The sequence below is a fragment of the Manacus candei genome, unplaced genomic scaffold, assembly GCF_025592945.1.
Source record: "Manacus candei isolate 608988 ecotype Guabito, Panama unplaced genomic scaffold, ASM2559294v1 h1tg000020l, whole genome shotgun sequence".
Taxonomy (NCBI): domain Eukaryota; kingdom Metazoa; phylum Chordata; class Aves; order Passeriformes; family Pipridae; genus Manacus; species Manacus candei.
The window spans coordinates 5,106,474-5,132,746 of NW_026138068.1; the positions used below are offsets into that span (position 1 = coordinate 5,106,474).

Sequence of the window (26,273 nt, forward strand, 5' to 3'; positions counted from 1 at the left end):
GAATGTCATGTCATATAATTTCTGTTGCAACCTTCCTTTAAAAGCAGTGTTTCACTTGTATTAAGTTGCATTTAGGAGAAAAGACAAGTCACAGTAACTATTTTCACCACAATAACTTATGCTAGTGATGAATGCCAGGCATGGCACAAATCCTGGAACTACAGATCTGAGTCCTCACTAGGGCTGGGGACCAGGAAGGAATTTTGGTACAGCTTTAAGAGAATTCTACAAATGTTAACCTGTCTTTCTAATTTAGCTTTTCAATTATTTCTTTCTAATTTAGCTTTTAATGATTGTAAAGGCTAAAGTTATCTTTGTAAATTATTGATTCTGAAATGCCTTCTTTACATCCCATACCAAGAATTAAAACTCACCCTGAAAATACACATCTTCACACCTTCTCTGCTTTAGCTGTGCTGTTTAATAAGATAATACAGTCCCTGATATCAGGTCACAGGGAGGTTTCCAGTAGCAGGTGACAAGAAGTGGACTCTGAGCAGCTTTATTTTGTTGCCATAATTCTAGAATGTGTCACTAATAGTTGCTGTATTTAGAGCTAATTTTTTCTTTAGCTCTCACAGCTACCCTACCTCTCTGCTTTCATGTGAGGACAGGAGAAGAAAGAGATTTTAATACCAAAGAGAAAGGTAAAGTAATTGCAATGAAATGCATTCTCCTGGCAACAACTCCAAGTGTTTTAAGGACAGACCCCCATGGAAAGATCCTATTTTTATCCTGAAACAGTCTCCTCTCTGAGTGTGTCTCACAGTTTGAATCTAAGGAGCCACAAGGCACTTGAAAAGAGTTTTGCCCAGCTTTAGGAAAAAAGAGACTTGGAAAACAGAAAAAACATCTTTTTTTTTTTTTCTTTTTAAAGAACACTTGAAAAATAACTGCTGACAAAACACAACAGCAGCCCACAAAAAACCCACTGCTTAGCAGTTACTGCTAATCTGTGATGAGGGACAATAAAAAGGGAGAGAAATTTTTAAAAGGAGAGTGTTGTGCCTAATCTGCCATTTTATTAACTGCTGTGTGTTCTGTAATTACAGGCAATGCAGACCTAAACTGTGGGTTTGGGGCCTGACCCTAAACCAAATCAACTGAGGGGAAGACTTGATAGTGACCCAGTGGAGCAGGGAACAAGCTCATGGGAGTTCCCACTGTTTTGTCTCTCCAGCCCCACAGGACTCTTAAGTGCTGCTCTGTGCATGTGTTGTATGGCCAGGCAGCCACAGGTATTTGGAAGGTAAAAGAAATGTGGTCACAAGTGAAGTCTGCTGTTTCTCCACTGCAGCTCAAATATCTGGGACCTTCACAGGACATGCTGACAACCACAAATTCTCCATGGCTTTTAATTCAGTGTAAGGAAGCACCTGAATGACGGGATCTCTCTAAATGTTACCATTTCTCCAGGAGGATACTCACAGTGGCAACAAAGATCTGGGGCTCAGAATATAAGACAGGATCTTCACAGCACAGATCACCACAGAACTATTCTTGCTTAGAACTTGGTGAGAGAGAATCAAAGCCTAGAAGCCAAGAGAAGACAGCGGGCACACACACTTTTATTCAGCCTTTTCCTCAAGTATATCAAATCTTGGATTTCAGAACTCTCACTGCTGCTTATGTTATCTTTCAGAGAGCTGTCATCATCCTCAAACTGTTTTTTATCCTCCACAGCAGTTTGCTGTGAAGGAAACATTGGTTGAAAACATCCAGATCAGGAATGGGGCACGGCCAAATCCGTTCACACGGGTAACAATGTAGAGGATTCACACACAACAAACAGCTCTCTCAAGCCAAACACTGATGACAAAGGAGAGGCCCAGGTAAAATTTTTTTTATGAAGGTCAAATCTCCTAAATGTTACTCTAAACCCTGTAAAACCCAAAGGCATCCATTTGCTCCTAGGCACTGCAGGTGAGAGACATACCCAGCTTCTAAAAAATGACAGAGAAACACTGGGAGCCATGAGCAGTCTGTGATTTCAGCTCTAAGCCACGTGAATTTCTAATGCCAGTCATCCAAACGCTAACTCTCTTAATATTATTTCTAGAATGCAATGGAAAAAATAAAAATTATATTGAAAATACCTTAAAAAGCAAAACCAATCTGCTTCAGTCACGGCCTGTCAGGAGCTATTTGCCCAAGTTCAATGGCCGGGAAGTCTCCTTCACTCATTTGTGCTCCCTTTGCCACAGCAATTGGTGTCAAGTGAGAACCATTGGAAAGTTTAGGAAGCCAGCAAACAAGCTGTAAACAAGTGACTGAGGTAGAGGGAAATGTTTTATTGCTGGCATCTTGCATCAGGTTCAGAGTGTGGTGTTTTAAACTGCACTGCACAGTTACACTGAGCGCTGATTTATAGTGTTTATGGCAACCAATATTAGATGACTGCACGGTGTAAAAGAGTGTCAGCCCTGCATTGCAATCGCTGTGTCTTGCTCCATCTGTGTGATTTACAGGAAAACACATTCTGTCATCAAGCTCCTTTTATTTTTTTTCCTCTTTAGGAAATCTGACTTGAGTTCCGTGTTAAATGATGATTGCTCACAGACTGGAAAGGGTGAACAATTGCGAGTGCAACAGAAGCTGAAACCCTCAGGGACTTATAATTTTATTTGTGGTACGAAACAATTTCGCTTCTAGATGGATGTGCACAACTTGTGGGAGGAAAAGGAAACAAGGAGCGTGAGAGATGGAATAGCTGAAATACAATAGGATCCAATATTCTGTGCTTTTGATCAAAACATAAAGATGAATAATCTGGAACCAAGAGGCAAAGTCAGCTTGCAGCAGACAGTGTTATTAATGTAGATAAATGCAGTGCTGAACAGGAGACATTCCCATGATAAACTGCAGGGAAACCATAAAACCAGCACTGTTTTGATTATTAATTGGACACATTTTTATTCGTCTTTCCAGGCCATTGGCCTTATCCTTATTTCAATGAGGCTTCTTTGAGAGTCTCTTTTCGAGTATTTTGAAGTGCATGGTCCAAGTTTTAGAGTGTTGAGTGATCATAAAATCAAGGACATCCGTGTTTATTAACAGAAGGAGGTCTCTCTAGCAAAGTGGAAACAAGGGCAAAATGGAGAAGTCTTTTCATATTTTTTCTAGCAAGAACAGAAGAGCTCCACCTGAAGGAACCAGAAATACAACTTGGAACTACTTCTTACTTGCCTGTGAGCAGGGAGAGCTGAATTTTTCCCTGATTACCTCACTTGGGCTGGTTCAGGAACATCCAGGAAGAGAAAAGAATATCATACCAACCTGCAAACACGTACAATCTGACCCAGGCAAAACACATAGACAAGGTTTCTTACATCTTTCTATTTCTTTATGAAAACATACATGGAATGGGATGATCTGACCCTCCAAAAATCTTCCCAGGGAATACACAGCCCATTTTCACATGGGCAGACTTACAGCTTCCACACAGAGCTGAGTTTCTTTGAAAATAGAATGAAAAATAAAAAAAAGGGAATACCCTGACACTCCAATGCCTAAGATAACTTGCTGCATTTGCACAATAAACAGCAGCTGGGAGCTGCTTCCCAAAAAAATATTCAAAATTGTTTAATTGACAAATACATCTCTTAAAGGAGGGAGAAAAGTGTCACTCCCTCCAGAAGGTGAAACCAATTAAAGTTTCTACTTTTCCTACTGGAAAAGAAAAACAATCCTGCAACAAGAGCAAGTAGCAATTATAGGGATTTCATGACAAAAAGAAGCACTTGACAAAAAAAGCAAAAATAGTCGAAAATTTTTATGAAAAAGGAAAGTACTTCATCTTCCTTAGCAGGGACAGTTTGAATTATGACTGCAACTTACAGGTCTTGTGAGTGGAACTGTTCTTTTATAACTGTGTGTTTTATAGCAAACAGTGGTAAGAAGGAGCAAATACACATTGAACATGTGAACAGAGGGAGGATATGGGAACACACACACAGTCACTGCCAACAACAGATTCTGTGGGAAACACTTCTTGTGTCTTCTTTAGAATAAAGGACAGATGGACCATGGATAATGGATTAGATGGGCCACTGATTCTCTGCTCCTACACACTTCCATTTGCTTTGCAGCACCTAAAGATACTAAAATACAAAGGTTGGCAATTCCCAGCTCCCCAAGTGTCTCTCAACTGTCCATTCACCTGCCTGATTTGTTTTTTTTAACAAACAGAATATAAGCAATAAATTATGCAGCTTGAGGCTGAGATTCCAAGACATCCCCCAAAACTGACTTAGAGGCAGCAGCACATCAACATGTGGTAACTGCAGAAGTTACTCTTAGTTAAAGAAATCCCTGAGCAGGCTGGAGTTAGGAACAAACAGTTCTTTCCTGGTTTGGTTTGTTATGAAAGGCTGGTGTTGAAACACAAAATGGAAATATAATGGAATTTGGTGCTGGTAAGATCAAAGAAAGCTTGTACTATACTGCCCTGCAGTGCATGTATGTGATGTTACCATGAGGTATTTTTTCCTTGACTTTGATAGTCTGTGACCTCCATTTATAAAGACCAAGAACCATTACATTTGTCCTCTGAGTCGGTTTAGTACTTTTTCAATCCATTTTGCCCTTCTATATATATATAAATATATATATAATGGACAACTGCAAGGTAACAGATACAAGCTACTCCTTCAATTCAACAGGAAAGAAAACACAAATAGATCCAATTCCCATTGTGCTGACAGCTGAACTGGTGTTGGCCAACCCCTGAGCACATCTGAAGGCCTGTAATATTCAGAAGGCTTGCAGTTCACACCCTGCCACCACCCTTAAATTCACATTTTGCTGCAGTTTAGACATTTTCAGTGTTTCAACTCGCAGCTACATTCTTGTAGGACAGCAGGGAGGGACCTTGAAGCAGAAAGCTGAAATCTCCAGTCTCCAGTAATGACCCAGACTGAAGGGTATCCAGGCAAATTAATTGTCCATGTACTACTTCTTAATTCAAATGTTTGAAGAAAAGAAGAAATCACATGTCAGCCTATCAGCTCTCTAATGCTTTGAGTAATTCAGCAAGAGATAGGGGTCAGAGAATGCTAAGACAGGGGATCAGCATTTTCTCAGCACATTGTCTAATTAGCTCCTGACTCCCTGAGAGACTTCAAAATATTAACCTGACAAAGTTGGTGCCCACAAAAATTCCATATTATCTGGGAACTTTCCAGCTCCCTTCAAAGCTGGATTATGCCTATCTGTTCTGTGCATTTCCTTGTGATATGAATTTTATAGACTGCAATCATTATTAGGCAGAGGGCTGTTCAGAGACAGGGACTGACTTGCACACTCACTGCTTGTCCTTGCATTAATGGGGGGTTGGGAAGAGAACATGACAGAAAATCCAGCAGGATTCAATCAGTTGAGCTTTTAAATCAAAATATTTTAAATAGCACATGGATGAGGTGGGAATTTTAATTATTTTCAGCCAGAGTCTTTTCCTAAAGAAAACATGGATATTTAGAATTACCTGGAAGAATGAGAAAGCAGACTGATCTTACCATGGATAATTCTCAGGGGTGTTCCTTACAGAGGGAAAGGGATTCGGTGATTTCAGTGACAGTAGCTCAGCTACAGTGTGATCTGGCCTGTATCTGTAAAGGAATAGAAAACCACACATACCCCCCACCAATCTCTAAACTGCCTGGAGAATTTGGAGTCTAGATATGCAGGATACAAGCTCATCTGAATGAACCTGTGCCTGGGATTGTCACTGAGTGCAAACACAACCTCCTAGAAACAACGGGGAAGGAAGAGCAGAGAATAATTATCTCCCTGCACCAGCATTCCTCTGGGAATGTTTGAGAAATACACTGCATTTACTGTGTCCTTGGGACAAAATATTGACTTCCATGACATTAATTGTGACTAAGTGCTAAAGCACTGGTCTCTATAGGATATGGTTTATTTTATAAAACTTTTAATGGCATATTTAAAAATAAGTATACATTTTAATAAACATGAAGAACAAAAATTGATTGCTTACTGCAAAACCTCACAATTTTAGTCCTCCCTGTCCCTTTATGACTCATATATGAAATACATTTTCACTTGTATTAGAAACAGAGAACATCAGATTTGTGTGTTTTACTCCAGTTGTTGTTATTTATATTAAACTGATCAGAAATTGGCTGCCTTTCCCCAAATGTGCTGAGCACCCACGATGAGTTGCAGAGCTCCTCTACTCCTGTTGACTCATGAGGTGATCAGCAGACATTACACCTGCTTAATTCAAAGAACAAGTCTCAAAGCCCTGACCAGCTGTTCAGAGAATATCCTATTTCAGCTTTTCTGTAGAGAAAGCAACACTCTGGGGTTGGTCCCTGTTCCCACACACAGGTACTATCTGACCATTTGAGATATAAGTGTCTATTTTTTTATATGGTCTATCCCACCCTCTTCTTTTTAAAAAAAATAAATAAAATTAAAACCTATGAATTCTGTGAGGCTACACTGTACTGAGTCATCCTGATCCTGCCACCAGAAACACAAACCTTGGCTCTTGTCCAGTGATCCCACTGAGTGTGGCTGCTCCCAGTCTCCAGCACTCAGCCTCTCAATCTGATCTCACCTTTGTTTTTGCTTATTCATTTTAGCTCCTGCTGTTTCCCCCTGTACTTACAGGATCACAGCAATACTCCCAAGCAGTTTTCCTCCAGTCAGTGTACATTTCACTGCAGTTCAGTTATGTATTGATACTGCAGCTGCTCCCAATTTTAATTCCTTGCAATGTTTCAGAGAGAACATGAGTTTTTCATCTGGATATTGGCGAGACTACTCACTTTGGGAGTGCTGGCAATGAGTAAAATTAGGCAGGTCAGCAGGCCTTTGCAGGCAGGATAGAGTTATAAGAGCTTTCTTCTAAAAGAAACCCACATCATTATTCAGGCATTATAAATTGCACCACTTTTAGGGGGAAAGGAGAGTAGTCATTTGACATGGCACTGTGTGACAAGGAGTGAATATTTGGCTGAGGGCTCTAAAGCACCACCTCCACCTTGATGGAAAGTGCTGTGGAATCTGTAATATCTACACAAAACCAGCAGGACTTTAGCTTAATAAGGTCTCATCCAAATGACTTGCTCACTAAACTGCATGGAATTCAATTTCTCTACCTCTGAAAGATGAAGGGCAAGTTGGTCCTGCCAGGGATGTAAATTTATGGCTCCGTGGCCTCAAAATGTGAAATGTATAGCATTAAATAGCACTGAGCTATTATTTAAAAAAAAAAAAAAAAAAAAGAAAGGAGGTGGGAATACGTGGGAATACAATCATAAAAGGAGGCAAAGGCTACATAATTAGTATTATGTATTGCATACACAGGCAAGATGAGGCAAGATTGCATACACAAAAGATGAGGCAACTTTTGGCAGAATATCTTCCAAAAAAAAAAAAAAAAGGGGAAGGAAATCATCATAAAGGTAGAAGGAGACTGAAAAAGATGACTTCTATCTGTCCTCAGCTGTCTTGTGTGCCTAGAAGTCACTTCTATAAATTACACTCTATCCAAGTGCAGTGAGACCAGGTAACTCCTCATGGCTCTCACCCACCACGTCAGCCAGGCAGGAAGCAATCCCCTCTGTTCACGCAGGGTGGTGGTTTCTCTTTCTGGCTAATCAAGTGGAGAGCACTTGCTGGGATTTGTAGTAGCCCCAGTTTAAAATGGGGGGCTGGAATGAGTAAGGTATCCTCACAATTTCCATGGTAGACCATTTTTCCTGCGTGTAATCCATTACTGCAAATCCCAACAGTAATTCGGAACAGTGATAATCCTCCATGGCATTGACCCTAAAGATCTTTACAGCAACACAAATGAGATCAAAGGACAAATGAAAGTCTCTTAATCCCCCTAAGTGTGAGTTCAACCTAATCTTACATTTCTGTCTTTTAATTCTCTCTAAATCTGTTTTTAACTTTGCTTAACATTCATTATCCTTTTTCATGCCCTAATTCTGCAAGAAAAAAAAAATAGCCCACGTATGGGAGTACATTCAACATTTCTACACGGGGATGGTGTTTTTAATATGAAACACCAGTTTGTCAGCAATTAGAGTGGGAAGTAGGTGGAGAGGAGAAGTGGATGGAGGATATACAATGGAGGATTAAGATTGATGAATGAGGGGCAGAAAGGCTCCGTGGTGATGGCTATGCCACTTGTAGGAGCACAAAAGCTAAATAATAACCTTTCAACAGGAGATTGTCAGAAAAAAAAAAAATAAAACCAAACCAAAACAAGCCCACTAACAGAAACCCCCAAATAACAACAACCCCCCCCCCCACACAGAGCATTCCTGAAGTTACCTGGCATGATTTGATCACAATTAGCTGTCCCTTCTACCGTGCTGACCTCATGTCATACATAAAAGATCTCATACCTTTTGACTGTTCCATTAATCGGGTCCTGTATTAATTTTGCAATGCAGTTCTCGCTCAATATTGTTTGGAAGCCATGCCAACACTTTTCTGTTACACAGATTTGTGTATTTTGGGACATTGAAGGCTTTTTTCATTAAGTATTATTCTTTGCTAATGTGTAGTTAATAACATAATGGAAAAGCTTTTAAACTCCTCTGAGAATTAAACCACTCAAACTTGTTTAACTGCTTGATTTCCTAATGGATATAGTGTAGGATTTAATATTCTGCTCATTTACATTACTTACCAGAAGAAAGGAGACTTTTAACTGCTTTTTCTAAAAACAACAGTAAATCATGTTTAAGTTGATTGATTTCTGCATACATATTAACACAGACTAATGAAAGGCACAATATGTTCACAATCCATGCCATTGTGTTCAACTACTGCTGAATATTTGATTTTTTTTTCATTTTTATTTTTTGCTTAGACTGGAGAAACAGCATCCCTATTGTATGGTAGAATTTGACTTATCTCACAGCTGGATTCACTCCTTTGTGCAAAGTGTGGTGCTAAGTTAAACTAAAATTCCATTTGGTCTGTAATTAACAGAGCTACGCTGATTAACGCCAACCACTGCTCCAGCCTTATGCATCTGGTATCATAATTGAAAATCAGACATGAGAAAACTTTTAAGGATTAGATTATATCTGCTTTATTCACTCTGAGAAATACTTTATCCCCTAACACAGTCATTAAAATGGACATCAGCCGAGAACAGCAGTAGAAGCTGCAAGCACCTCACAGGCAACTCTTCAACGTGTTCTCCCTCATTCCACCCTGCCTTCTCTCTCCCACAGTTATTCAAGTAGCTGCATTGTGATGGTAAATTTATGACACAGATTAAAATCTTCATATATAACCCCAGTCTGAAACATCCCCAGTCATTCCCAACGAGGATGTAAAAGTTAACTGAGCACAAATCTCCATATATAACTATCAAATTCACGACCACCACCTCAGAGTCAGCCATTCATCCACATCAGCATCTCCAGCAAACTACCAGCTCCAAGCTGTCTCCTCAAACAAGAGCATTCAGCATTTAAAAAAAAAAAAAAAAAAAGTCAGGCAGAAATGTCTAATAGAGAGAGAACTGTGTAATAAGGGCAGTTCTCCAGGTACATTGTAACGCTGATTGATTAACTTCTGCAGGCCTGATTACTCTGCCCCCCCAGTGTGCTGTTCTCCTCGAGGGGCACTGCTGGTACTCAGTGGATCCATCCCGAGCTCACAGCACTGCTCAGCACGAACAGGCAATGAGGGAGCAGGGACACACTCACAGCTGGACACAAAGAACCAAGGTCTCAACAACTATTCCCCTCAGATAACCCCTAAGTCCACATTCCTGAGGGAAATCACAACAGCACAACTGACATCCTAAGAGCTGCTCTCTCTTATAGAAATGGTCACATTTAGAACCTTAGAATCGCTACCCTGACATGTTTTACTGAGGATGCTGAGAAAAATTAGTGTCATGAGCACGAAAATAATCATAATCAAAGTGATTGAAAATTACTGTCATGAATGCTGAAACAATCAAATCCATAAAGTGCACCACAATATTTTACCAGCTACTCCAGGCCACACATCAAGTTTGTCAAGTGATATTTCTGCAGTCTGAGTGGCAGCTGTGATCCAATACAATCACACCCGAAATGCTCTCATTAGCTGCATGGCTGGTACAAATGTGTGACCTGTAAGGGCTGGCATCTCACAGAAGTCTGTTAGATAAACAAAACCAGCAAAAGGCAGAGAAACCTCAAAGCAAATGAGCAGGATATGTACAACCCTCTTCGGTTGTTAATAAATCTCCATTTTTCTTTTCTGGTGAGGCAATATGCTTCAAGAGAACTTCTCAGGAAATGAAAAAAAAAAGGATAAAGTACCAGACAAATGTTTCAGTGGAAAACTCTGAAGCACTACATCAGTTATTCAGTTGGATTATATGGAATTCTGAGTTCCAGATGTGCACAACCTTCCCCTTTGCCCTGGACTCCTTTGAAAGGAGAGTCAGGAATGCAGACAGAGAAGACTGTGGTGTATTCCATGAGGGTTCTAGGATGCAAGGAACACCCCGAGCACCTTGCCTTGCAATAAGAATTCAGGCAGGATGCAGTCATGGGGACTCAAGACTTCAGTATGCCACAGAGTGGTGTGATAACTTTAAAGAGTGCAGGTTTAGGTGGGATATTGGGAAGAAATCCTTCCCTGTGAGGGTGGGGAGGCCCTGGCACAGGTTGCCCAGAGAAGCTGTGGCTGATCCATCCCTGGAAGTGTCCAAAGGCAGGTTGGACAGGGCTTGGAGCAACCTGGGATAAAGGAAAGTGTCCCCGCCCGTTGCAGGGGGTGGAACAAGATGATCTCTAAGGTCCCTTCCAACCCAACCCATTCTAGTTGGGTATATCTGTTGGTATTTATGCACATAAGAGAATCAAGCCTTTTGAGTAGATACATATGTGGCTGTAATGCAGAATTTTGCAATATAAAACAAAACCTCTAAATGCAAGGGATATGTTCCCCCTAAAGTCACAGAAGGGAAGAGAGGTCTTAAATCATGTGAATAAGCAATTGAAACAGAATAAACAATTCCATTTGAGCCTCAAGTTAATTATGGCACTGTAGCTGTCAAAAATTCATCTGAAGCACTTGCTGCCTAAATTGAAGGTTGGACATCCAAATTGAAATGTCATTTTTATTAGACTCTGACACTTAGAGAAATAGCCTCTTCTCTTCTAGTAGGCTATAGCCATTAACTCCCATTAGTGCTAATGGAGTTATGCACATACATCACATGCACATACATCACTGAGCACCTTTGGAACACTCATAATGTCACATTAGATAACAGCTGTTTTATTGCAGTACAGGAAAGTGATTCCAGGTGAGGCTGGTCAGGCCCATTAAGACCTATGTTGGTGCACTCAGTGCCATGACACCTGGGGCAAAATAGAATTTTTAAACAGGCACTGCAAAGAGACTTAAACCCAGAGATGCAAAGCCAAAAGGGACCATATCTCAAATTTTGCCCAAATTATATATATTATCCCAGAAGTTTTGCCACCTTTCCTAAGGACTTGTTCTCCCTGAAGACCTGGTCCTACCAACTCTTTTGGGAATGGACTGTACAGTCTCCAAGCCACCTCAGCTGTGGTAGACAATTACAGTTATCTGTCCAAAAATATTTGCATTTCCAATTTTAACATAATTATCCTCATAACCCCCTGTTAAAATGCAGAAATGTAATCATCCTGATTCTACTGATGGGCAGTTCATGCTTAGAGAATTAGCTGAATTGCCCACAGTAATTTAGGAAATCTGTTGCAGAGCCAGGCCTAAAACTAGGGTTATACATGGCCTCTAACATGGAACCAACCTTCCTCTTGGAAAAAATAAGAATTTGGCCTCTTTTAGGCACTCTTCGTGTCCCAGTGTTACTCCTGTTTCAGTGCAATGACATGTAAGACAGAAATTCTCTGACTTTTTTTAATTGACAGGCAACTGAGAACGTGGCTCGTGAAAGGGTTTTTGGATTTTCCCTTTCGTGTGTGCTTGCCAGAAAAAACAGAATTTTTTTTCTCTGTTATTTGGATTTCAGAATCACTACCCTCGTGCTTACCATGCTTTTTTAAAAAACCTGAAATTTAGGTTATAAACAAGAAACTGAAGTGCTACAAATATCCATTAACAACAAGGAAAACCTGATCTAAGAAAGAACCTTGTGGCTTCAGCAAGTTTTACTGCTCTTATTCATGGTGTGAAACTTCCTCTGAAAGGAAAACAGTTGAGATCAGGCAACAAATGAACTCTTTGGAATATATATAATAATAAATGTTAGATTTGAGGGCATCATTGCACCCTTCATTATATTGCATGTTAGACACAGACCTGTTAATTAAATTGCTTTGAATCTTTAGCTGAAGGCTAGTGCTATAAAATTCCAAGTACTCTTTGGAGCAGGGTGGTTCTGTTTTCCTAGTTTTTGGATGCCTGGATACCACCACGCTGCAGATATGGAATGAGAATGATAACATCTGCTCCACGTTCAGTTTAAATGTCCAGTGTTGTGCAGCTCTTTAACTAAGTGAGGGGCCCTGGAAGCTTGGGGTCGTTTCTGGGTGATGTGACCCAAGCCCTTCCTCCCCAGCTGAGCCACCTCTGAGCTCTGCAGCAGCACAGGCTGCTCTGCCCCTGGTTGTGCATGAACAGGATGTCACAGCTCAGAAGGCAGAGCCCACAGAGGGGGATTATAACAAACCCCACAGTTTGTGTTTATTGAGCACTGTGCCCGTTGTTATAATCCCAAAATGCCTTGCCTTATGGATTTACCATTCCTGGCAGCCCTCTATCAATAGGAAATTGAGTTGAATCTTTGCAGCTGAAGATAAGTGTGACTAATTGCCATCCTCAAACAGCTCTTGCACTGAATCAATTCTTGCACTTAGATACCATGTTTTATTAATGCTGGGATCCAATCTACCACAAAGGCAGTATGTAGTAAGAGTGAAAACATTTACCATTGATTGCAATATTAGCTCCTAACAGCTCTGGGGCACTTCTCAGATACCAGTTAAGGGAACCCTGTAAACTGTGCAGAGCTCCAAGCAGCTCTGTGCACCTGTAGTGTTCACCTTAGTCATCCCAGTTCCTTTTGTGCAGAGAACAGATGGCAACAGAATCTGATTTTTAGTAGCCCTGTACAATCCCTGCTAAGTGGTTGTCAGAATTTACTGCCGTTGTTACATACTGTAGATGCACCAAGTGGAAATTCTAGAAGGACTTTTATAAATGTCACTGTAAAATGCTTTCACCTCTGGAGCAGTTGGGTTGAGAACCCTCCAGTGTGGTCAGACAGGCTGCTACAAAACACAAATGGAAGAGAGGCACTCACTGAGCTTTGAGGCTGCACCATTTTTGGGGTGTAAGTGGGAGGTGGGAGGGGTTGTTTCCGTGGGGCAAAACAACCTGCCTTTAACTCAGAGGTCACTGGGGCAGAACTGCTGATCCCTCTTTCCAGATGGTTTGAAAGCTGATCCCACATGCTTGGATTGCATGTTTATTTTGTATTATTTTGTAGTAATACATAATGCAATATTGCTGCAAAAAGAGCAAGTGAAAAGCCAAACAACCCTACATCTCAGATATTTGGAGTTTAAGTGACCTGCCTTCCACCCAGGCTTTTACAACATGAGATGACATTGCTAAAACAGACTGACTGAGAAAGAATCAGCAGCTCACCATGCAAACAGGTTAGTAAATCATTTTAGGGCTGAAAGAAGCTTTTATATTAATGAAATGGCTTTGTATTACAAACCTAATCTAGATAACCTGCTTAATTCCTTGTCATCTTAATTCATGAATTTATGTTAGGAATTCCCAAAAGTCTGGGACACTTGCCTGAAATTTTTAATTCCTTTCAAAATCATACATCTCAATTTAATCAGAAATATAATTGCAGTGTACCCAATATTTCTTAAACAAATGGAACTTGTAAATAAATATAGCTTAGAAATATTTTATGTATTTTCCTATTGAAGAACATTGCAAATATTAAATATATCACATTAGTCTACAATTCAGTTAAACGGATTTATATTACTTAGCAATTCACATGTAGATTTTTTTCTAATGGAATTTTAAAACACAGATAATCCTCACAACATGTTCATGAATACTGTTTAAGTCTCATAATGTTCTTGTAAGGTAGTGTAGAATGCTTTTGGCTTTCAATAGAAATACCTTGGGAATGGCAACCAAACCTGGGAATCAGCAGAAGACATAGAACAAGACCCACTGTCTGCAGCCTGCAGTGTTGACAGCTCCCAACCCCCCCATCATTCCAGCTGTGTACCCCTAGTATAGCAACACCTTCCTTAAAACCATTTTTGCTCTTCTAGAAGTGGGAATGCAGCTGTAAGATTCAACCCACCTTCAGCTAAAGCCACGGTGAACTCAAAACCATCCACGGATAATTTTTGTTCCCCGTGCAACGAGAAAGTTTTCACAGGGATGAATCAATCCCTTCAATTCCCTTCTAACAATGTACTTTGGCATAGTCAAAAGGATCTTCCTTTATTTTGAAGGTTAATCATTCTGAGGCAATACTATTGCACTGTGTTTTTATGGGCTTTTGCTGTAGGGCAATGTTGTCCTGCATCTCTAAGGCTATCACAGCTTGCAAATGCAATTTTTATTTTTCTTTGTTCTTGCTACACTGCCTACACAGATAATACTCCAATAGTTTTCTCAGCCAGCACCAACAGAGAGCTGGCTCATTTAAACTATCCTTGAATTGGATCCAATGTGGCTGCAAGGCTGGAGTTTTCACAGTGTAACACGGGGCAGTTAAAGACCAATTTTTGCCATGGAGTTCCATTTCCTTCCAGATCTCTCTTGCACCTCACATCAATATAACTTTTGGACTAACTGCTCGAAGCATCACATACCACTTGCACCTTCCTACCTTCTGGGATCCTGCTGTATTTTCAGGTGCAAACTACCTAATGCTGCTCTGCTGGCAATGACATGATCCTTGTGGGTCCCTTCCAACTCAGGATATTCTGTGATTCTGTGACACCCACAAGGTTTATGCCAGACTTGGCAATGAGAAGGCTGAGGTAACCAGCCTATTTATAAAGTGCAAGACCTCATAAAGACAACTCCCTCAAGTGTAAGAACCAAGAATAACCCACAGACTGGGGTAACCCAGAGCAGAGACAGTAGAGAAGCACAGAACAAAAGGAATGGAAGTGCTTCCACTAGACACCCTCTGACAGTAACAATCCAAGGGAATTGGATCCCTCCTTGTCAAGCAGAGTTCCTGCCCCATTTCTCATCTGGCCAAAGACTGGCAGCAGCTCCAATAACACACCAGGGTATTTTTCAATCCTCCTTTTATCATTTCCAGTGGCAAATGCCAGCAGTGCATAAACACTAGCTGTGTCACACTTTCTTCCCTCTGAAGATGAAAGCAGTATATCAGAGGGGGAGGTAAGGGTCAATAACAGCAGTCAATAAATGGTCAAAATTACCACCAGGGATCTCCCAGGGGTTATTTGTAAATATTATACTTTGTTGCATGTGTTTATACAATCACTTTGTGGCTTTGGGTCAGATAAGCAACAAGAGACAAGTCAGATGCTTTGCTGATAATCACTTTTCAGAACCTCTTTGATTCCCTCTCAAGCAGATGAAGATCTGGCCCACAGCCTTCACAGTGTTTTTGAGAAGAGCCAGACTGAACTCCAAAATTGCCCCGACAGTCCCACTGTTTTACCATTCTTGAGTTGCCCAAATGTCCTTTCTAGATTCATTTGCTTCCTCAGATACATGAAAACTACTTACCCCTATATGAAACCCAAGGTAACAGTGCTTTACACAATCCAGGGGTAATTCTCCCATCAATGAGCTGTTTGAGACAGTGACTTTACCAGTCCATGCTTTGTGCCATATGTTTGATTTACCAGATATATAAATGCTTTATTCCACCAATGGCAAAACCAAAGCAATTGCCCTGCCACATGATTTATATTATTTCATTCCTTCTCTGCTCTGCAGCATCTCAAATCAGCCAAGTGCTCCCCACACTCCTGTGCTTCATTTTGACTTTTCTTCAGAATTAGAGTCATTCACAGGGACTTTGCACCCTGGACAGCCAAATTATTTACAGACATACAGACTCCCTCTCTGTTGAATCCCTGCCTATGGCTCTTTGGGGATTTTCAAAAGTTCTTTCCCAGCCATATTATTACAAATGTCAATTCTGCATGACTTATCAGGGCAAGAAAACTGAATTTTAAGAAGAACTAGGTATCAATTTCCCATTTCTCAAACTGGGTTTGCAGATTTATTCACAAAACTAACACTCCTCTCCTTTGGGATCATTGAATGGGTACAGAACTAAGAAATCCTTCAAATAAAGTTGAGGCAGTTTTAAGCAAATTCTTCCACAAAATTAAATGGTATTTTGGTATGCAGTTCTGCCTCCTCTACTGGGATTTGTGACCAGCTAAAAAAATCATCTGGCAAAAATCTTTCACTCCATTTACATGTTATTTTAGCATCATCTCAAGCTTCCTTCACAATCAGAAAATATTTTGCATATTGCTTTCCCACTGTATCAGCAGACACAGCTTTGCAAATTGGTGCAATATATGAAATTTGAACTATAGGGAATAAGTAGCTGATGATGCCAAATGTTATGACTTTAATTGAACTTTCCAGGAGGCAGATTATTCCACTTATCAAAATTGGTTTCCCAAGACAATTTGGTCTAAAAATATTTCAGATATTATACTCATTTTTCTTGTCAGACCTTTAAATTCATCATTTAGTTTCACAGCAAAAACATCCTAATGGGTACAACCTCTTCCAATTCAGGTACAACTTGTCTTTCACATACTTGGATACATTCTCCTGAAGAAGAGAGCAGAAGTAGTCTGCAGATTCCACTGTTAGCAGTCACAGAACTGACTTTTCTTTTGGTGAGCTAAGATCCATTAATGCATTTCCAGAATGCAAAAGCTCCTTTTCATGGAGTTAAAGATTCCATGCACCAAATAATAGAGTATAATATAGTATTGTTAATACAGCAAGATGCAGAAATATCACTAAATCTCCTCCTTTCACCTGACTCACCACAATTTTAACTTTCTCAGATGCAGGATGAAATTTCTGGCCAAAACACAGTCATGACACCAGCCTGACTAAAAGCTCAAGTAAGGATGTAAGTTTAATACAAGGGAATGAAGGTTTTAGCTTTATTGATGTGATATTAATCAGAGAGATGGTGGTAAAATCACCTCTCATCCCACCCCCCACATCTATTGAGTAACTGCACTGTTATTCTGGGATTTGTCTCTCATGTTACAGATGCAACCTAAATCTGAAAAAAAAACCCAAATATGCAATCCACTTTAAATTGTGATGACATCTCTAAGTTATTATGACAAAGGCAAACATCTTGAGAATGGTGAGTGGCTTACTCTGTGCATTAATTATGAGATTTCCTTTTGTGTGAAAGAAGGGGGACAAGAACTGATACAAGATTTACAGACTGAAATAAGTCAAACACTGTAAGGCATGGAGTAGATCCTTTCTGGAGGAAAAAGAGGTGTCTTAGTCTACAAGAAACTTCTGAAGAGCTCCTCCTCTAAGCTCCTCTAAGTAAGAGTGCCAGAGGAATTTGTTGATGATTTGTAATAAGATGACATCGATGTTAAGAAGGGGCACTTTTTAATACCTCAGTATCTGGAGTCCCTGATCCAGGAATGAAGTAAACAGCTTTCTGGGACAGGCTTTCATACCTCCAGTGAGACCTAAGAACCCTCAGGACCTCCAAAGGAAGGTTCCCAGTCGTGCAGAACCAGACACTAAGGAGATGGAGGTATCAGGACAGAATGACAGTGTTGAGCACTGATGATTTTGTCTTTCCCATTCCACATTTTATCCCTACAATTATTTGCCTTCTACTTTCTACTTCCTCTCCTTCCTCCACTACTTGATCCTATAAAGAAAACCAGAACTCTGACAGACACATTTGCTGCCCTGAATTCCTCTTGCTGAAAGTGTGATGCACTTCCACAGAACCAGCCTCTGAAAACCAGCCCCCTGCCGTTGTCACCCTGTTTTCCAGGCCCTGCAGTCCCACACTTAGCTCAGGTGGCAGCTCCTCCTCCATCCCATGCAGGCAAACCCTGCTGGACAACAGGAGCTGGCACTTTGTCACCCTAGAACTGTTTAACTTAAGCTTGGCAGCAGATTTTGGCTCTTGGAGCCTCCTCTCTGCTCAGCAGTTGAGGCAACTCTTCCATGTTCCTTCCAAGCCCCACTGGCTCGTGAAGAACATGGTGAAACTCAGCTAAGGCAGCAGCCAGGAGAGAAAACATCAAATCACAGATGCAGTATTGTTCCATCTTTTTTATTATTATTATTATTATTATTATTTTGTGTGTCTGTGTGTCACTGTGCCAGGTGACAGCTCTTCTCAAAGATAAACTGATAAGGTTTAGCAGATTTTAAGGGAATCAGGCATGGCAACAATTTTTATCTCCAAGCCTCTAATATACCAACACCCAACCTGGCTCTAAAATACTTCCACATAAATTCAAGCCGTCAGAATACAGAATATCAGTCATGTAATGATATACAGATGCTGTAATGCAGATATGTGTAAAATAATCACTTAATTACAAAGCTGTAGCTCTAGCAGTCTTTTGCTACACTACAAAATGACACAGCATGTAATATGGGAAAGCAGCTCAATCTATAGATTACTGATTTTGTGCTGCCTGCCTTTGCAGCAAACCATGCTATCTGCTTATTCCAGTGGCATGGCACTAATTCAAAATGCAGGAATTGAATTGCCTTTCCCAGAGTACAAAGTGGGCTGTTTAAATCTGACAAGGCTTTTGCCTTCCTTTTCTCCTGCCCCCCCCCAGTCTCCACACATAAACATATAACATCATTTAGACAAATTTTTTCAAAGCAGCCTTCTCGTTTCTTTCCTTTATTTTTTTTTGTGAGTGTGAATTTATGAGGGGACTGAGATCCACAAGACCAGAAGCTAAACTAACATGTTACTTAAGCACATGCTTTATCAGCATCACCTCTGGGGGGTTTCCTGCTTCTAAGCTATTGTGCAAACAGCCTGTGTTTCACAGCAGCAGAAATCTCTTTGGTCAACATTAGCATTTTGTGTTTTGATTTATTCCAGGTCCTGAAGATAATAATCATGTTTCCCTTCTTTAAAGATACATACCCATTACATCATTTTTTTCACTGATTCTCACTACAACAAAGGGATTTCCTGTTCCTCAGGTGGGGAAACTGAGGCATGATGGCATTATCCATGGGCCCAGGGCAAACAGAACCCCTATTTTCCTAACAGTGCTCTTGTGCTCCAGCAAATGACCCCATTGTGTCAGGTTTAGCTCCCTCAAGCAGCACTCAGCTGTTTGGAATCGTTGATTTGTCCCGTCCAAAATGGTTATTAATTGATCACACCTCCTCTCCTCACTCCCCATGTTCTCACACACATCAAGCCATGACTTACTCCACAAAAATCCAGAGCATTGGAAGGGGATCAGAACATGACCTCTGTACTTGAGCCCTTGCCCACAAGAAATAAATCTCCCTGCCTCATTGGTGTTTATCCTTTCAAATTCTGGACTATTTCCTCTGGGAATGAATGTTAACAGGCCATGGCCAATACCTACTTACAGTTTTTCCTTTATTTTCCAATATATATCACAAAAATAGTGGTCCTCTTTACCACTCACGGTGTAATTTTCTTTCCTTCCATTTGCTTTTTTGTAACTTCAGCCTCCTGTAAATCACATTAAAAGGACTTGCTTTCTAATAGTTTTCTTATTGACTAATATATTTTATTTGGCACCTGTTACCTTGGTGGATATTTCTTCTTCCAGTAATTTACTATATGTGACATAGTCCCCTAAGCACTAGTCAAAGGGAACCAAGACAGTTAAACAGCAGATTTACTCGATGGTCCTTGGGCTTGGGGTCAAAAAAAAAGAACTTGTTCCTGTTATGAAAATCATCAGCATCCTCAGTTTTGCAGAGAGAGGACTTGCCACCCCATGTACTTACAGGAAGCAGCTGACATGATGGATTATTTTATACAAGTCACTTAGGCATGCTGTGCCCATTTATCTATTTAAAATATGAAATAACTCTTATCTAATACAGAAGTGTTTATTGAGGCTTAATGAGCTGCTATTATGTTTATTACAGAGATTTCTAAGGACCACATTGCATAATGCTGCTTTATATATGGAAGATGATTAAAACATCTTCTGAAGTATCAATTTGTAAGTAAAAAGGGTTCCAGCTATGAAACCACGTGCTATTACACTCTAGAGGACGTGCTATAATGCCTGTATTTCTTCAGAATACTTGTTTAATTTTAGTACATTGTTTCTCTATTACCACAGTTTAGTGGTGTTAAGGATTTAAGCACCACAGGCTCCTGTGAGATTGGGTTGGTTTTCACTTGTTCTGTCTGCTGAGCAGCATTTGCTCACTCTGTGACTCAGGGGAAGTGTCAGCTGCATCAACAGCTTTGCTTCTCCCAGTGCTGGGAATGTTACCCTTCTGGATGTCACCCTGAGCAAGACAGATGTGTCAAAACTGTCCCCTTCCTCCAGACACGTGAAGCAAGATTTTAGGAAACTATTCCATTATGCTCTGAAACATCTAAAGATTTCCAAGTAAATAGTTGGCTCTCGGTGCTGTAACATGAGGGTTCTGAGAAGAACAAAAAAACCACCACAATCAAAGCAAAAAGTCCTCCAATAAAGGAAAAACTGGTGACTAGAGTGGAGAGAAGTTTCCTAACTTTGTGGTTGGCTGCTGCACCCTATTCTGGATCTCAACCAGGCTGGCAATGCCAATGGCAGCTCCACAGTCCTGATCTGGGGCTTGATTTTTCAAAGCAGCAGCTGACTCTTGTATTCTTTATTTTGCAAATGTTGGTGAAGGACAGAGGCTTCATAATTATATCACAGACAACTGGGTTTTTTCTTTGAAGATCAGTTATCTTCACAAACCTTTGGAGAACATAATTATTCCTGTCACTAATTCCTCTTGAAAGTAAAAATCCAGAGTTTTCTCACAGTGCTCACAATTCATGCAGTGCATGGTGCTGTGACACTTTAAAAATGACAGCCACCACCTACAAAGGGTATAGGAACTTCCCTAAAAACGTGTAGGAAAATTCCTTTCCCTTATTCTGCTCCAGCTGGCAGTGCTATGCTTTTCTATCTATGAGAGGACACTGGTTTAAATCAAATAAATTATTAGTAACGTTCTTCATGACTTTGAATTGTGCAGGGTTTGGTGACAGGGTGACTGATGGACAACAACAACCTGCTGAGCAAACAGAAGTACCACAACAAAAGCTTTTTATGGAGGAGAAGTTAATGACAGTATTTACCTTTTGGGATTTCGTTGGCAGGAGAAACATCACCCCATGGCTTAGCAAACCTTGGAAGTTTAGGCAGTAACAAGCAGAGTTTGGCAAGATAGAGGATTATACTCCAGGTGTTTCTCCAAAGATACCTAACCAGCTGAACTCCTGAATCTACAAAATCAGACCTGATGTCTTTGCGAGGTACATTGCAACGAATACAATGGAAATGGGAAACTTGGTGGCTAAGACAAAAATCCTGCCTCCTCCAGCAGAGTCTGAGATTTTTATTATTGTCCTGGTCGTGATCTCTGAAGTCAAGGATGGCAAGTAGAAATAAAGGGAGAAAAACGAGCTCAAGAAAAAAGAGACTTTTATTACATCCATGCAGGAATGTTATTAAAGTGAAAGAAACCTGAGGGAACAAGGGCTTTGAGCTATGATATTCTTTTCTGTAGAGCTGATGAAAAGAGACTATGAAAGGTCAAATAATTCTAATTCTCCTCCCTGAAGTCAGTCATTCTTCCTGTTGTCAATGTTCCTCTGTAGTGTACTTAGCAAAGGCAAGATTGCATCAGCTCATGGCTGCAGCAAGAATGAATTAAACAGAGCAATGGATGCATTCCTGCTGTCCCACTCCCATTCTCCATTTCCCTGAAATGCTGACAGTCTGAAAGCCCAACCTCACACCCTCACGTCAAGACTTCTCTCGGCAAAGGAGATTCCCAAAGTGGGAAGGAGCCCAGTTTTGGGGGGTTATCCCTGCTGACATCCCTCCCTCCCTTTGTACCACCCCACTCCCACTTTGTACAACACTCAGGATGATTCAGGAAAAGGTACAGGGCACATGACTAGGAAATGAAATGTGGGATCCCAGCTCAGTGAGAATCCACGGGGAGTGATCACAGCCAAGAATTTCACCCAACACGTCAGTCCTGCTCACGGAGGAATGAATAGGCTTTTGGATGTAATTTCTAGGATTTTGGGATGACCTGAATCTGCTAAGTAAAAAGGGTTAAAAATAACTATTTAGGTAAGAAAGGAAGAAATATGTATTAATATCTTTAATGAGCCATAGGTCTCCTGAAGATAAAATTTAAGAGCTTAACATTCCAGTGTCACTGAATTTCCTTTTTGTGGAACGTGAAACTGTGGCTAGGCAGTTGGAGAAGAAAACACAATCTTGCTTCCTTTCCATATTCATGATAATACTTGTCATAATAATTTAGTTTTGTTTCAGTAACAGGAATGTTGGTGTTTTTCCATTTCCCCGATGCATTTCCATTTTCACACTTCCCCATCTAATATTAAATATATTGGAAACGGTGCCAAAATATTCAACAACATTGAAAAAGCAGAGGAGAAATAAAATTACTGTCGCAGATTTCATATCACTCCTTTTCCTAAATTAATAAATATTTCATTTTCTTATCTAGAGAAGCAGCAATGAACTTCCACTCCCAAATATGAGAATCTGACAAGTTAAACTTAAAAACACGGTTTAGCAAATAGACTATCCTGAAAACGACACCATGACTATTACAAGCAGCAATCATTCCCACAAGAAAGAAGAACAATTAGATTTTTGTCACATGATCCTACCATTAAAATGTCTCCAGAGGGAAAGATTTACCAAATAATTTCAGGTCACTTTGCCAATGAAATCACAGGGAGATTGGAACTCTGGGTCACTGATTCTAGATAGAGGTGTGGCAGAGCCACACTCCTCATCGTGATTAGGGTTTCCCCCCCCCTTCCTGTTCCAAAACTCACATTTTCATCTCTGCTGCTGTATAGCAAAGACCATAGTGACACTTGCTGGTGCAGCAAGGAGTCTGAAACAAAATGCTAAAGGAAGTAGAGCCAACTGCAGTTAGTTTTTTTATTCATATCTTCCCTTGGGGAAAAATGCTCTGAGGATTCTGTTTCCTGCTTGGCAGACCAGGAGATGTGCAACACTGAGGGGCAATTATTCTGCTCCTGATTTCACAGTGTAAGCACTGAACCAGCAGCCTTGGCTATCACAGGAGCAGTGTGCCACTTTGTTAAACTTAGTTGAGCCAGTCTTCTCCTTTCTTCCCCTTTTTTTAAAAGATATCTGAAGAAAAAAAGTACTCCAACACCTACTCCCTCCCTTTGCCCTCCACCTCCCTTACTGGTCTCCTTAAATACCCCTTGTACTCCTTAAATACCCCTGGGTTGCAATAACCTCTCCTTTCAAGGAGAAGGGATTGGAGAAGTGTCTCTCCCTGTGCCTGGTATTTATGGAGCACCTCAGTCCTGCTTTCAGAAGAGCAGTGCCTGGCACTGATCCTGCAAGGAGAGCCAGAACCTCAGGATGTGCTTCCAGCCATGGGAGCTCGAGCAGTGCCTTGGACTCCTTGTCCCCTCCACTGCAAAGGGCAGTAGGAGACATGGATCTGATTTATTTGAGGGAGGGACAAGTGGTTCTGCAGTCATATTAAAAGCTCCATGGGGTTATAACCCCTTACAGCCTCTTCCCTCCAATCCACATCCAAAATAGGAGTGAAATCTCTCTTAAAGGGAGGTTGTAGTGCATGTTCACTTAGCTGAGGAGGCTTATTGGACCCTCAGCTCTCTCACTTGATACTTGGAAACTAAAGGAGATTTTCCCTACAGGCTGTGACAACAGGAACAACGAAAAACCTCCAAATGAACAGCAAAGCAGCACTTCTGCCATTTGTTGATTACACTCACAGACAATTCTCCTTCACAGGTAACTGAATATGTCAGATGGTGATTTCATTAATTTTTTGTCCTGGTAGAGGCACTGTGGTTGCTCTCACCTGAGGTTGAATTCACTGTTACTGCAGAGGCACCTGGAAGCACCTGACCTCCCAAGTTGTTAATATTTAGGGTGTAAAAGGCTGAGAAAAAAAAAGAAGCAAGGTACAGCAAGTACATGGGGGGTCAGCTTGGATTTACACCTTGTTCCCATCATAAAAAGAACTTTAGAGAAAATTTCGGTTTTAGTCCTCAGTTGTTCAACATCTTCCAAAGGAGAAAGTCTTTTACTTCCCTTTCCACTTATTTTCTTATGACCTTTCCACATTTTTAACCTGTTCTAAGGAGCCAGGAGTACCATTCCCAACCATACAGTTTTTCACAGGTGACAGAGAGGGGAAATAAAGGGCTGCACCTCCTCCTCTACAGCACATTTCAGCAACATCTACAGCATGTTATGTGATTCAACTGAATGAGATTTTCTGCTTGCTCCTTGCCCTTTCATTCCTCTCCTACTGTCCACAAATCACATTTTCCTCTCAATGTCTCCATTTCATCATTTACCTTGTCCATTTAGACTGAAAGTATCTCAAAACAGAGCTTTCTCTCAGACATCCTAAGTTACATACAACAGTATTGGGGAATTCTGGGAAAGATCTTATAGAGGTATTTCCAACCCTCAGGTCCTTCCAGCAGTGGAGCAACTCCCCCTACATGTTTTTACAACTCAGTAAGCCAAGTTGTGTCAATAACTTGGTTTGGTTTGGTTTCATACTTCCCTGCCTGAACAGATACACTGCAAAAATCCATCGCTCTCCCCATTAAAAAATGTCCTGGCAAGGCCTTAACCAGTTTTAAAATATTCAGATTCATCTGGACAAAACAGTAAAAAGTTGTTTAAAAACATGAACAAATACATAAATCTGGTTCTTATCAAAACTTTCAAAATGAAAATGATTTGTCTTGATGAATCTTTTAGCTGAGGCAATTTGACAGACTCAGCATGAATGAATAAACTGTGTCAATCAAAGGCAATGTGAATTTACACTGAAAAAGTTCCATCCTGAGATTATTGACCAGTCCCAGCTGTAACACTTGTACTATGGATCAATCCTAATTTTTGATTTGGTAACCAGACAACATTTGGGTCTTTAGTCACTCAGTCTTGCCTTGGCACAAACAACTGGTGTGTGCTGAGCAGAGGGTGGAGTGATCCCTCTGCTAACTTTGCTTTGCTTTCCTACAGCTCAGGCACTGAGCTTTGACTTCCATCCCTGGAGTAATTAGGAATCTGCTGGTCTCCTATATACACTCACCCCTCTCCTTTCAAGCTTCCATGTACATTGAAGAAGATCCTTTTGGAGAGAGCTTGGAGAGTTTCTTTGGAAGCAAAATACACAGTTTTGAAGCGCATGGAGGTCAGTGTGTGTGTGACAAGGCACAGCAAAGCCCAGTCACTGCTCCAGGATCTGCAGGACTGAGGGGGCTGCCAGGGCTGATCCCTCTGCCAGCTCTGTGGTCACTCAACTCACACTTTGTGCTGCTCCAAAGGAGTCTAGTGCACCAAACAAATTCCAGCTAGAACAAATGGCAGGATGCAATGGACTCAGGCCACTGCAGCTGAGGCACAAATATTCCCAAACAAAGCCAAGAGCCCCTCTCATGAACAGTGTTCCCATTGGTACCAGAGAAGATTTTAAAGTACAACAAGAGACCATATCAAAAGGTTATATATTGGAAAGAAATTCGGAATTTGGAAGTAGGTTACAATCAGAAGTTTTGAAAAAAACTGGAGAATCCCTAGTGGTATTCTTTCATGGATGTTCAGAGGGGAAAATGATTACATCATCTATCAAGGAACTAGAAAAAGGGAAAATAAATACAGGGGAGAACACAGGTCAAAAATATTATCTTCAAGGCTACTAGAACTAGGATGGGAGAAAAAATTCCTCTTGAGCAGTTGGAGGCTCTGGTATTATCCATTTTTAAGCTACTTGGCCTGCAAGTGAATATACTATTAAAACTCCCCAACTTTGTGGCAATGTTAAAATATTTCAGCTGGGAAAACTCATAATATCCCAAGAGCAGGAGCAAGTGTTAGTCCTAAATTCCTCTACAAAAGAAACATAGAGTTGCAGACTTAAATAACTGCATGCAATGAAAGAAGGAGAAAAAGTGA

The 26,273-nt window shown here is 40.6% G+C and overlaps 1 long non-coding RNA gene across 1 annotated transcript in view; it reads right to left on the minus strand.

Moving 5' to 3' along the window:
* The window catches only part of LOC127470205 (uncharacterized), a 53,131-nt gene that overhangs the window by 14,836 nt on the left and 12,022 nt on the right, over positions 1-26,273 (minus strand). The gene's annotated exons all lie outside the window — the stretch shown is intronic.